Source organism: Hemicordylus capensis, chromosome 1 (assembly GCF_027244095.1).
Source record: "Hemicordylus capensis ecotype Gifberg chromosome 1, rHemCap1.1.pri, whole genome shotgun sequence".
Taxonomy (NCBI): Eukaryota; Metazoa; Chordata; class Lepidosauria; order Squamata; family Cordylidae; genus Hemicordylus; species Hemicordylus capensis.
In genome coordinates, this window is record NC_069657.1 from 190,656,914 (window position 1) to 190,668,942 (window position 12,029).

Sequence of the window (12,029 nt, forward strand, 5' to 3'; positions counted from 1 at the left end):
TTGGGCCTGTGCAAAACTTCAGTTAAAGCTGAATATTCTGTACAGTCCCCCTGGCACCATGTGAAGGCGACTGTGCCTTGTAACTACTCTGACTCACACAACATACTGAAAAGATGGTGTTTCCCTCATTCTTTCTAAGCGTGTTTACGAAAGGAACTGAGCTTTTTCTAACCCACTTTAATTATTATGGGTACCTAACCAGGGGGTGAAGCGAAATAGTTCTCCAGGATTTAGGGTGAAAAGCTAAATTGAAGTGTGACCTTGTGTGTCTAGAGCCAGGCTGCAAGTGCTTTTATACTCTACAATATTATGTGACGGTAGCTCACAAACCATACTAGTTGCAATTTCAAGGATATTTGTGCACTGAATGGTGGGAGAGCCCCACAAAAAGCTCTGCAATGGCAGTGGGCTTCCTAGTACATGTGCAAATCTTCTCTTTTCACGATTTCTCCACAAATATATCTGGAGTGGGGAATGATCTTTTTAGAGTGCATCTGCTACCCCTATTTCTTCTGCTAGCCAGGAATGAGTGGGAAGGGGGAAGTGTCAAAAATCAGCAGCATGCTTAGTAATACTTCAGAGATTTTAAGCACTGAGGCCAGGGATTCTCGAACTTGAGTACCCAGATGTTGGAATACAACTCCCATCATCTCCAGCCACAATGGCTACAGGCTGATTGTGGCAGGGGATGATAGAAGTTGTAATCCAACAACACTGGGGGACCCAAGCATGAGGACCCCTGATTGGGGCTGTTGGGAGTAAGCCTGGGCTTACTCCCAACAGGGCCAAAAGGGAAGGGGGTGGTATCTGAACCTGGTGATGGAGGACAGGGGAACATATTCCCATATTGGCCAAGTTTTATATTTAGTCTGAAAAGGTTAGGACAGAAATATTAAATGCAGTGAAAGATCAAAATAAAAAGGCGTTTCATAAGCTGCGCCACAGAATAAGAAGTTCAAGAGACTATTAATGGCAACACAACAAAACCACTGGGGAAAATAAGCAATAAATCAGTTAAGCACAAAAGCTGAAAGAACAAAGAGGTGCTCAAGGCTATCAAGCACCTGACAGAGAGGCTGCTTTCTGCAGATATCAAGCAAAATCAAGCACCAAAACATTGAGTTAGCAAAAAAGAAGAATAATTCATGATAGGCCCTTCTGGTCCTTTGTTAAGATATGGTTAGCCGATAGCCAGCCTGGAATTTTGTGGAGCAACAGCCAAATTTTTAATGTCAATATACATGACACTTATGAGGAAAGTCATCTTAGTACAGTGGTCCCTCGACTTACAAACTACTCGACATAAGTATTTTTCGAGTTACAAACGGCAGTTTTAGATCCGGTTTTAGATGCGGTTTTTTCGACTTACAAATTTTTAGATGGGGTTTCCTCGACTTACGAATTTTACATGCGGTTTCCTTGACTTGCCTGCCTGTTTACTGCCTGTTTATTCTTGAAAAGAAATGTTCCTGTGCAGTTTGCAAGCCTTACTGGGGGTCTGGGTCTTTTTTCTAGGCTCCGGAACGCATTAATCCGTTCCCAATGCATTCCTATGGGAAACCGCTTTTCGACTTACGAATTTTTCGACTTACAAATGTGCATTCGGAACGGATTAATTTCGTAAGTAGAGGGACCACTGTAGTCCCTTTCCATTCTAGTCAAATTTCTACAGCTGTAACCTTTGGGTCAGTAGTTCTAGAACCATTCAGTCAATCAACTGATTCATTGGCAGTTTGGCTTTCTAACTTTATGCATGTAAGCATCAAAAACCATGCAATAGTAGAGAAAATGTATGCACTCCGCTACCAAAGAAAATAAAAATAGACACAATGCACACCAAACTGAGGTTTTGTGGTTTACATATATCCAGTTGAGAATGCAAAAGAAACCTAGGCTTTGAAATACTTTACATATGTCCAAAATAGGATTAAAATAAACTGCACAGCAGAATATTAAACAAACAAGCTACAGAAACACAGGATGACATTCAAAAGCTCCAATAGATACTTGAAAAATGCAATTCTTCAGGAAAATCTCTAAGCTAGAAACTGGTGCCCCCGCCCCAAGTACTTTGCTGTTTTTGATGAAATGCTATTAAGCCACTAGACTCAACACACTAAAAGAGGGGGTGCTTAAGGCACATCTTGACATATTTTCTTTGGATCTAGGAGCCAGCCCCAAAATTTAACAGCTAGAAAATGGACACAACAAAATTACTGTTCACTTTCAACTAGGCAAAGAAGCATGTGTAAAAATGGTGATTCTTCTTATATTAAGCAGGAGGGACCAACTGCCCTATCAATTCCCAGCACAACGTCCGGTGACTTGCTGGTGTCTACTTTCTGTTTCTTTTTAGATTGTGAGCTCTTTGGGGACAAGGAACCATCTTCTCCTTGTTATTATTTTCTCTATATAAACCCATTTGAGGACTTTTGTTGAAAAACAGTATATCAATAACAGTAGTAATATATAAATAGTGAAGGATATTGTGCTAGAGTGGTAGAGGAGCAGAACTGGATTCTTTTTATCCTCTTTACAAGTGGAAACAGAAACAGGGCTGCCTGGGACCAAAAATAAATAAATAAAATAACTTTACCTCTTAACATCCTACATCATGGTTAAATTTCTAAGTGCCTTGGCTCTACAGCACCTGAATTTTTTCAAGCCCTGGTCGAAGGAATTTTATTTTCTGAAGCAGTAATAGGAAATCTTTCCCTTTCCACTTCAGAATAAAATGCATGACCAATACAGGAAAGCACGTCACGGGGTCTGTTAAATTCTCTTCTCAACAGCAACCCTGCCACCCCCACATCTGAAGCTGCTTTCAGAACTCAGAGTGGTGTCAGGACAGAACAGCCATGTAGAGAAGCACTAAAAAAGAAAAAAGAAAGCTTGCTGCATGTACCCAAACCAGGCACACACAGGAAGGTGCTTACAGGACTGGAGTTAAGCAAATCTTTTCTTTCCTACTTGAAGCAGGTATAAAGGCTCAGCAGAAATAACCTGGAATTCTATATGCACTTGCCCAAATGTAATTCTTATTTTAATAATATATTTACATAAAATCAACATACATTGGTATTTGATAGCAAACGGAATGATCAAAGGAGATTTTCTTCTTCTTCTAACATTCAATTTCCTTTCTCTATACCACATCCACACATATGCCTATATGTTCAAAGGTAAGAAGAATCTGCAAGAGAAAATTACTGTAGCTCCATGCTTTGGCAAATTTAAAAATCATTTAATAATTCAGAATTTGTTTATTTGCCTAGAATTAAAAAGAAAGAACACTAAAAAGAATAGGATCCAATCTACCAAAGCAAATTGCTACGTTGCTTCGGCTGTACAGCTAAAGCTCAAAATAGGATTTAAAAGGATGGTTTAAAATGATGAATTAAACAGTCAAATATATTAACTACAACTTTTTAAACAGGACACATACTTGCAAGGAGTCCTCACAGAAATCAGCGGGATTTATTTTGGGATAAACATGATTAGGATCAGGCTGCAGGATTAGTTTATGTGGCTGCTCAGTAACCATTCCCATCACCCACTTCCCCAACAAGAAGTGCAGTGAGATACTGGCATGTTTAGTTTAAACACTTGGAGGTAATTTCATTTGCATCTTCTTCTTTCTCAGGCTGCAACACAACATGGGGTGTCATGTTCCATGTTTAAAACAAGGCACATCCCAGCACATCACCCTCTACTTCAAAGAAATTAACTCTGTCCATCCCAGCCTGCATCTGGGTCAGCCAAAGAGAATGCTTCTTTAGTCATATCACAATTTTGCCTAGAAATAATCTGGCTCAGAGGGATAATATTCATTATGAATAGGGATGAGATGCCATATTTACTCTCCTCCCATGCTCTTTATTTTATTACAACCTGGAACATTTTGGACCAAGCCTATGGAGAATACACTTGAAAGCATCCTTCAGGTAGGATAAGAGACTAAAACAGCTAATATTCCTTCAAGAGCTCAGAAGAAGATCGAAGTTGCATGAGGGAGCTTTTTCCAATAGTGTGGCAGTGATGTGCAAAGCTGTAGCTATGAATACAAAAATTGTTGATGCAAGATCAGACAAGGGCCAACCTCCAACAGTAGCCAAGCAAATGTTCCAAGAAATGGAGGATCAGCTTCAGGAAAAACTCCTAATACAAATTCAGGGCGAGGGGTCAGGAGGAAATATGAATTATTAGGAATCTGGAGGCAATTCAATAAAATGAAGAGGGAACTCCTCAAATGCTTAGGGGTTGGGATTTGCCCCCTCCCTCTGCCAAGAAAGCTTACAAACAGAGCAAGATGCTGATAGCCATCACCCTGATGCTTGTCCCAGCAACTGGATGTCTCCTGCCTCTAAACGTGGAGGATGCATCTAGCTATCATGGGCAATAAGCACAGATAGATTTATCCTCTGTGAACATTCACCTCCTGAATGTTGTCCTGATTCAGAGTGCTTAAGAGACACAAGTCATATCCCTTTCGAAAAACAATCCCTTCCTAATTTCAAAATGTCCATCTCTGCAGTCATAATTTATCCAACTTCTAGCATGCCATTATAAGAGCACAAGAAAACCATGAAAAAGGGAACACCGACCTTTGGAGTGATCGCATGGCTCCTCAATGTTTTTGTTAAGCCATTGCATGGCAGATTCTATTAGAAGTGATGAAGCACAACGTGCAGTATTTTAAACCCCTTTGCATTTCAAAACAAAAGCCAAGAATTTTGGAGGGAAAAATTTGACAGGAGCTTAGCCCATCTCACTGCGGGGAAAACAGTGCTATGAAGTCATGTGGAATATGAGATACAAAAATTGTTATTTCCAGGAAAAGGGCAACCACCAGCATTAACTGGTTCAGAGTGTTTCAGTAATATGTCAAATGTCTGGCCTGCTCCCCTGTCAAGATTTAGTCACCATTAACTCAGAATTAATTAATTCAACTTTCACATGGAAGTGGGTTTTTAGCTGGCAATGAGCCAAGAAGAGACCAAGCCAAACAGGCTACCAGTAATCCAAAGATTAGAGATATTATCCTTGTGTGAAAAATTGGCTAAGCAGTAATAGGCCAGTGGAAGACAGGGTGATGCATCTCCTGTTACTTTTTGTCCTTGGTTAATAAGGCTACAGCCTGCCAAGAAAGGTTTGTGTCGAGGGAAGAGGAGGAAATCTATTAAGACTGGTGTACCACTAAACTGAGGTTGCATCTCTCAAACAGCAGTTTATTCCTGCAGTAAAGTACTTCTCTTCTGTACCAGCTGCACTCATTTGTAGGGGATAAACTATTCTTCACTTCAGTGTGTCTGCATCTGAGATAAAGTACTTTGTTACTGAAGCCAACTACTGCTGTTTGAAAGGGCAGGTACAAACAGACAATTCTCAACCAATGTCAGTTAAGGAAAACAACCACTTTGTTTTCCTTAACTGTTTACCTAAAGCACTGCTAAAAGTGCAAATTACTTTGAAGTGGGTTTACATTAACCATTTAACATATACACTAAGTGAATAATGGTTAAAGCAACTTCCTCACCTCTCCAGCTTCTCTGTTTGCAAGGCAACAACCGGTCTCCCTCTATATGGCCTCTGAGATAGGGCTTAGTTTAACAAGTTAAACCATGGTTTTATTTGGGATTTTAATCCGGGTTAAGGCAACCAATCATGGCAAGTGCTAACTGTGGTGAAGCATTATGTTTTCCCCTAAGAATGCTAGAGAAGAGATCCCTAACATAAAATTGGGGCCCCTATTACAATTTGTCAGGAATGCCTTTGTGACTGCCAACTCAGTGTGGGGAGCAAAAATACACATGCTCTTACATAAGTGTTCCCATGCCACAGGGTTTCGTCTAATGTGCAACTGAAAATATTTTGTACAATGGGGAAAATATTGTGCCATGTGAACTACATTTTTGGGCACTTGGGCATATGGAGTTTAATAAGAAACTAGACAGTTTCTTAAGAAGAAATAGATTAGGGAAAATATGACAAAAGAAATAGAAAACTAAGAGAAATACTGCTTCAATATTCATAACTCATAGTATGTTTATACTCATAATATATTAAAACTCTACTTTTAGCAACCTGTAGTCCAACAACTATCTCCAGCAGCAACTACTGTTTTCCTCAGACCCTGAGCTGACTTCTTCCTTTCCTGCTCTTCAGTAGAAGTCAGATCTGGGTAGCACAGTTATTCCCTCTTGTTTTTGTCCTGCTTTTTGTCCTCCTCCTCCTCCTCCATCTTCTCTCAGTGACAACAGCACTGCAGTACAAGATAGAAGCCTCTGTTGTCATCTACAATTCTCAAAGTTCTTTGGAGTCTGGATGTCCTGTTTCCGAGTATTAAGTTTTTCCTTTACCTGTCCTGAGAACTACAGAATTTGTACACCAGAATCTTACCACATGATGGGAATTCCAGAAAGTTCCATTCAGCATGGACTCTTCAGGAGACAACATCTCTGAGAGAGACTGCCAGACTGAGACAAGTCCTCAGCTCGGCAGATTGCACTTCCCAAGGACACACCAAAGGACAGGCAGCTCCCTGTCCCTCCCCCGCTCTCTCTCTCTCACACGATTATATTCTAGAGATTATTGTCAGTAAGGTATGGATTTCTTGCTGCACTGCAGAACAGCTTCAGTCTCTATTGCTCATCAAATGGCCTCAATTCCTTTTACTTCTGACTCAGGGTCTCCTCTCCATATGAATCTGGCTGAAGAATCTTGTGGAGGTTCTTCACAAATTTCTGGTGGATTTAATTCCCAAACGTTTTACATATTTAGGATGGCATCCAGACTAAGATACTCAATAGAAACTTAGGAGTCACTCTAAAGGACTACTGAATTTCAACAGGATTTTCAGCAAGTAATTCAAGATGTCAGCCTATATTTACACCTCATCTTTCTTGGAACCCAAGGCAGCATACAAAGGGTTCCCAGGCAGTCAGCCATGCAAGCACTAGACGGACATAGCTTTAAGGCTGTGTCATACCCTACACCCTAGGTTTTATCATATAAGATAAAAATTAGACTCCTTTGTATTAAAGCCAGACCTGTTCTCCCTGTTGTACCATGTGATTTTACAAAGGATTTGCAGATTAAGTTGATTAGGGACAACAGCTATGCTGTTTGAACAGCATTTTTGTGAAAAGCCTCTATTCTGGGACAACTTTAAAACCTATTATTCCCAGTATACCATAGAGAACCTTCACCATATTTTACAGGGACAATAACATCTCGTCACAGGGGACAAATTCTGTTCACTATACTTAGAATTGGATTCTCAGTCCCTCTGTTATTTGATGGTGGGGAGAAAAGTGGAGATGGGGACCCATTCTTGAACTGTACTTACAGTTTAAGGAAAGAAGAGAATATCACCCATTATTTGCAAGTCACTTCCATTTTCCTTCCTTGTTTCTCTCTCTTTCTATTCATTCTCCTCATTTTTCTTTCCTCCTTTCTCCTTCTTTATTTAGAAAAGTTTAGGAGATAGGGATGTGCCCAACCCACAGTTCAGAAGCGGTGCAGGGAAGCTTTAAGAAAGAGGAGGGCAGATACTTATCTGCTTTCTGCCACCCCAAGCAGCTTCCTGCTGTGTCGGCGCTCAGCCCAAGTACACCCACGCAGCGCATGCATGCACATGGTGTTGCTGACCTTGCACATGGTGCCCGTGTATGTGAGGATGCCATGTACATGCTGGTGCCACACAGGATTACTTGGGCCAAGCGTGGTAGAGAGCAGGGACCTACTCTCCTCTTTCTTAAAGCTCCCCCGCGCCACTTCTGAACTGTGCTTGAACTGCGGTTCAGGCACATTCCTATTGGGAGATAATCACAGATGGGGATTGCACTGGCTGCTTGGGCAGTGGGGAAGGAACTCTAAGGAAAAAACCCCTGCCATGTCTAAGAAACATGACAATGTTTTCTTGGTCATTTTACAAAGGAGCTGCTGCCATATTCTCAATTTTTAAAAAGGAATAATGTAATAATAATGGCAACCTATAGAGCACAAAAAGTAGAATGATTGGGCACAGGAGGAAGACACCTGGATGCGCTGTCTGAAGGCTGTTTAACACTTTAAAAATTGTTAAAAGACATTTCATACCATTGCATGTGATGTCTACTTTGGCCTTTACTAGTAAACCACCACTCAAACCATACAGGAAATTTAGTGTGATCCTGAGTCCAATATTTGTATGCATGCAGGAGCAGTGCAACAGCTGATCATCCTGATGTACACCATCCATCCATCCATCTATCTGATTTCATTTCTATATTGCCCTTCCAAAAATGGCTCAGGGAGGTTTACATACACCATTCCTACATTACAAGTTGTAGTTCTTCATAATCGTCTTCCTACTTCACAATGAGAGAAAGGAATCACATATATACACTGGGCCAATTCAGATATCACATGAAGCTAAGATTAAACCCTGGTTTTGTGAGATGTCTCAGAGCTACAAGTGTATACTTTGCCCACACTTTCATGCACAAGCTTCAGACTTTGGATAGAAAGAAGCCAGGATTGTCTGTGACATCCAAATCAACCAATCCAGGTTTATTTTAATCAAAGATCTTAAAGTTAACCATGATTTGAAACTGACTACAAACCTACCCCCATAACCCTGGAAGCAAATTCCTGGTTTTCCGGTGCATGCTAGTGACACAAAACAATTAAGATTTATAAAATATTATTAGATTAGAAGGAAGGATATCCAAAGCAAGGTAATGTTCTCAGACCTTTGCCATATAAACAAAGCTAGTCCAATATCTCTTCATAACAAATATTGTTAATTCCCTGGCCAATTAGCAAATAAACTTTAGAGAATTCCTAGATAAGATCCAGCACCTTGGATCTGCTCACTACACCATATCTATCCTTTCATATTACATGCAATGATAGCTTTCTACTGTCCTAGGAGAAATCCCCAATTAGTATAGGATGGGTGCTATAAGAGTGGCAGTAGTTGCTTAAAAGCAGCCAAAAGTCTTTTTCCACAGGGGTATAAAGGGGTGGAAATGTGTGTACTGTACTGAATGTCAAGGTTGCTGCAGAACAGGTATCATTTTGTGCTGCTGTTCCTATGATGAAGAAGTGTGTCCAGGTAAATGACACAAGATTTAGGGATGACAGATGTGCTCCTAATTGGACAGTGAATAGCTGTTAACCATGATAGCTAAACGGAACCTTTCAGAGACAGTGATTCTGTTCAAGGGAAGCAGAAAGTAAATATATCCATGATACATGAGGGTCAAACTAGAAGACTGTGGGAAATCTGTGATTTTTTACTTCAGAGCTGAGGCTAGGGGAGCAAACTGGATCTGGATAGGTTGCTTGGTGAGGGTGTATGTTAACTCCTTCCCCAATCCAAATTTGTCCACCAACTGCTATTTGTCCTTCTGGTAAAACATGTGACTACTCATATGCTATCCCCAGCAGAGCAAATGGCAGCTTTGTTGTGAGAGGGGAATTTAGATCAGGGGAAATGATGAGGTGGGAGGGGGAGGTTAACCCTCCCTCCACCTGCACTCTGATCCTGAATTCATTCCTACCTCCAACATGGCTGCTTTGAAAGGGTCAGGGAGGTCCTATCATGAATTCCCTCTAGCGCTTTTAGTTTGGCCCTAAGATGATGAGGAAAGGCCACGAGGGGCAGGGTGTCTGTGTGATAGATACGGATATACACACATGTATGTATGTACACACACACCTCTCTGTCCAGAAGGATACAAAAATTTAAAAAGAAAGCATGGGGAAATATAATCAAGTTTGCAAACATTATCTCTCAACTAGCCAGGTTGGGGAGCTCTTTTTATAGCTAAGAATACTGCTTCAGGATCAAACCTAAACAGACCTGAAGATTTGACAAACAGTTGTTTCACATATTTGAACATTTCTAATCATGTTATCAAGGCAGTAAAAACTTTGACAGGGAGACTGTCCATCAACTTTGTAAAAACACAATATATGGAAGAGATAATGAAGGGCATTGCCCATAATTGGTAGTGGTCATTCTCCAACAGCAAAGCATTGTTAAGCTTTTTACAAGATAGATCTTGCAGAAAAATGAAGGTAGGTTTGAAAGTTGCAAGAGCAAAAGCAATCCTGTGGAGTTATTATTTTAAATTGCAAGGCCAAAGGCTCCAGGTGTAAAGGTCCTTGTGATCTGAACTCCTAATTTCAAGTTGGGAAGGTGCAGCAACAGGTTAAAAAACGGTATTCTTTGCTATAAGGAATTCTGAATAGAAACCATAAGAACCTTTCTTTGACCGTGGTCCCCTGAAGTGAAAACACTGTTCAAACTCATCCTGAAGAAAAAGGCAATCTGAAAAGGATAAGCAAGATGACTTTATAAACTACATATCAGAATTTTCACTGACAGGCATTTGAGGAAAAATCCACCATGTGGAGATGGCATTCAGATCAAGAAGATGGAAGACAAGACTCTCAGAAGAAGTATCTTGCATTCTCTCCTTTGAAAGGGAGAAGACTCTTGCAACAAAGATAGTGTGGCATTGAATTTAAACTCTTAGTTTAGCACAAAGCTTCCCATGCAGGTTTCTGCATAGCTTAAATATTCTTTGCCTCCTAAAATGGGGGGAACCTAACCAAAACCTACTTTTGGCTTCTATTCTATGTTGTTTGAAAATTACATATACTTTACGTTCTAATCTCAGATTCACCTCTATTTGCTAAAATACATAAAAACTAAGAATAACTCTGTAATATCAAGTTGTCATTAAATACTATGATTTATTTTTTTACTAGTACACTAAAAATAAGTAGTCCTTCACAAGACCTATTGTTCTTAATTCCTTCAGAATACACATAGCCATACTCCAGCATGCTGACTGCCTTGCATGGAGTAGGGAGGAAAGTTACACAAGTTGAGTGTCTCAAGAGAGCAAGCATTGAGGATGACCAAAAATTAGCTAGCCTCCAATCTTCTTTAAGACTTTTCCAAACTGATCATCGTTAAATATGCACACTACTGGGCTGAGACTGCTAGGGCTATCCTGGCATTTCACAGCAAGCATGAAGACTCAGCTCATGATGAGAGGAAAAGGGTTGATGTGTGTGTGTGTGGGGGGTGTAGCCTGCCACCCACTGCCCCTACACTGAGTTTGGGGGCCATCCATCGCTACACTGAAAGCAGCTGAATATGACCATCCCCCTACAAGCAAACAAAACCCCAGATAACTATAGATTAGTATAGCAAATGATGTTATTTGTTGCTAGTTTAGGCTGGTGGATCCATTTGCTGGTCTGGCGGATGTTGACCAGACCAGCAGATCCGGCTAACAATGCAAAGTGAGGGTGGGAAAATTACAAACCTTATGTTTTTATCTTCTTCCCCACTGATAACTGTTATTGAATATATAATCTGTTTTCACTTCTCAGGCACCTAGATGTGCCTAGTTCACCCTATCTATTCCTTTATCCAATCCCTACTAAATGTCTTTCTCTAAATTTCTCATACACTGTAAACCTAAGCAGATACAGGCCCATTGAATCCATTGGACTTTACTTTTCAGTAATTGTCAATAGGATTGCAGTCTTGCCCACTGCTATTCTGTTGCTTGACCACATCTGTTTTTTATGCCCACAACTAAGTCTATTGTATTCCAGCTATTGACCCTCTTACTTCTTTACACTCTCTCCTTACAATGGGGATGTTTCCTAAATCTCATAGTGTTTTTATTTGTGTGTGTGTGTGTGTTCGCACATGTGCGTGTTTGTATTAGTGTATGTGTATTTTTATTTATTTATCATATTTCTATACCACCTGATATGTACATCTCTAGGCAGCCTACAACATTTAAAATATAAAAAAGTAAAAACAGATTAAAAATTCACAAAACACAATTAAAACAATCTCTAAGCATCTCACCATTAGATAATGCTGGGTTTTTGTTTGTTTTTTGGTGCTGTATAAAATAGTTTGTTTAGAAACCCTGTTTAAAGATTAACATTCCCTTGGCAGAGCAAACACACTCTTCCATTGGCTGAGGTTATTATGACATCACCACTGA

General features: G+C 40.2%; 1 protein-coding gene across 11 annotated transcripts in view; it reads right to left on the minus strand.

Moving 5' to 3' along the window:
- FIGN (fidgetin, microtubule severing factor) overlaps positions 1 to 12,029 on the minus strand; it is a 178,491-nt gene that overhangs the window by 75,911 nt on the left and 90,551 nt on the right. Inside the window, exons 1-2 of one of the 11 annotated variants that reach the window (XM_053262099.1) lie at positions 11,888 to 11,907; positions 10,256 to 10,321 (exon numbers count right to left, since the gene is read on the minus strand). The exons of 8 other annotated variants lie outside the window; for them this stretch is intronic. The gene's annotated coding sequence lies outside the window, so the exon portion shown is untranslated. Of the gene's footprint in view, positions 1 to 6,399; positions 6,576 to 7,348; positions 7,747 to 10,255; positions 10,322 to 11,887; positions 11,908 to 12,029 lie in introns of those variants that run through there. 2 more of the 11 variants (XM_053262092.1, XM_053262107.1) reach the window with 2 other exon arrangements.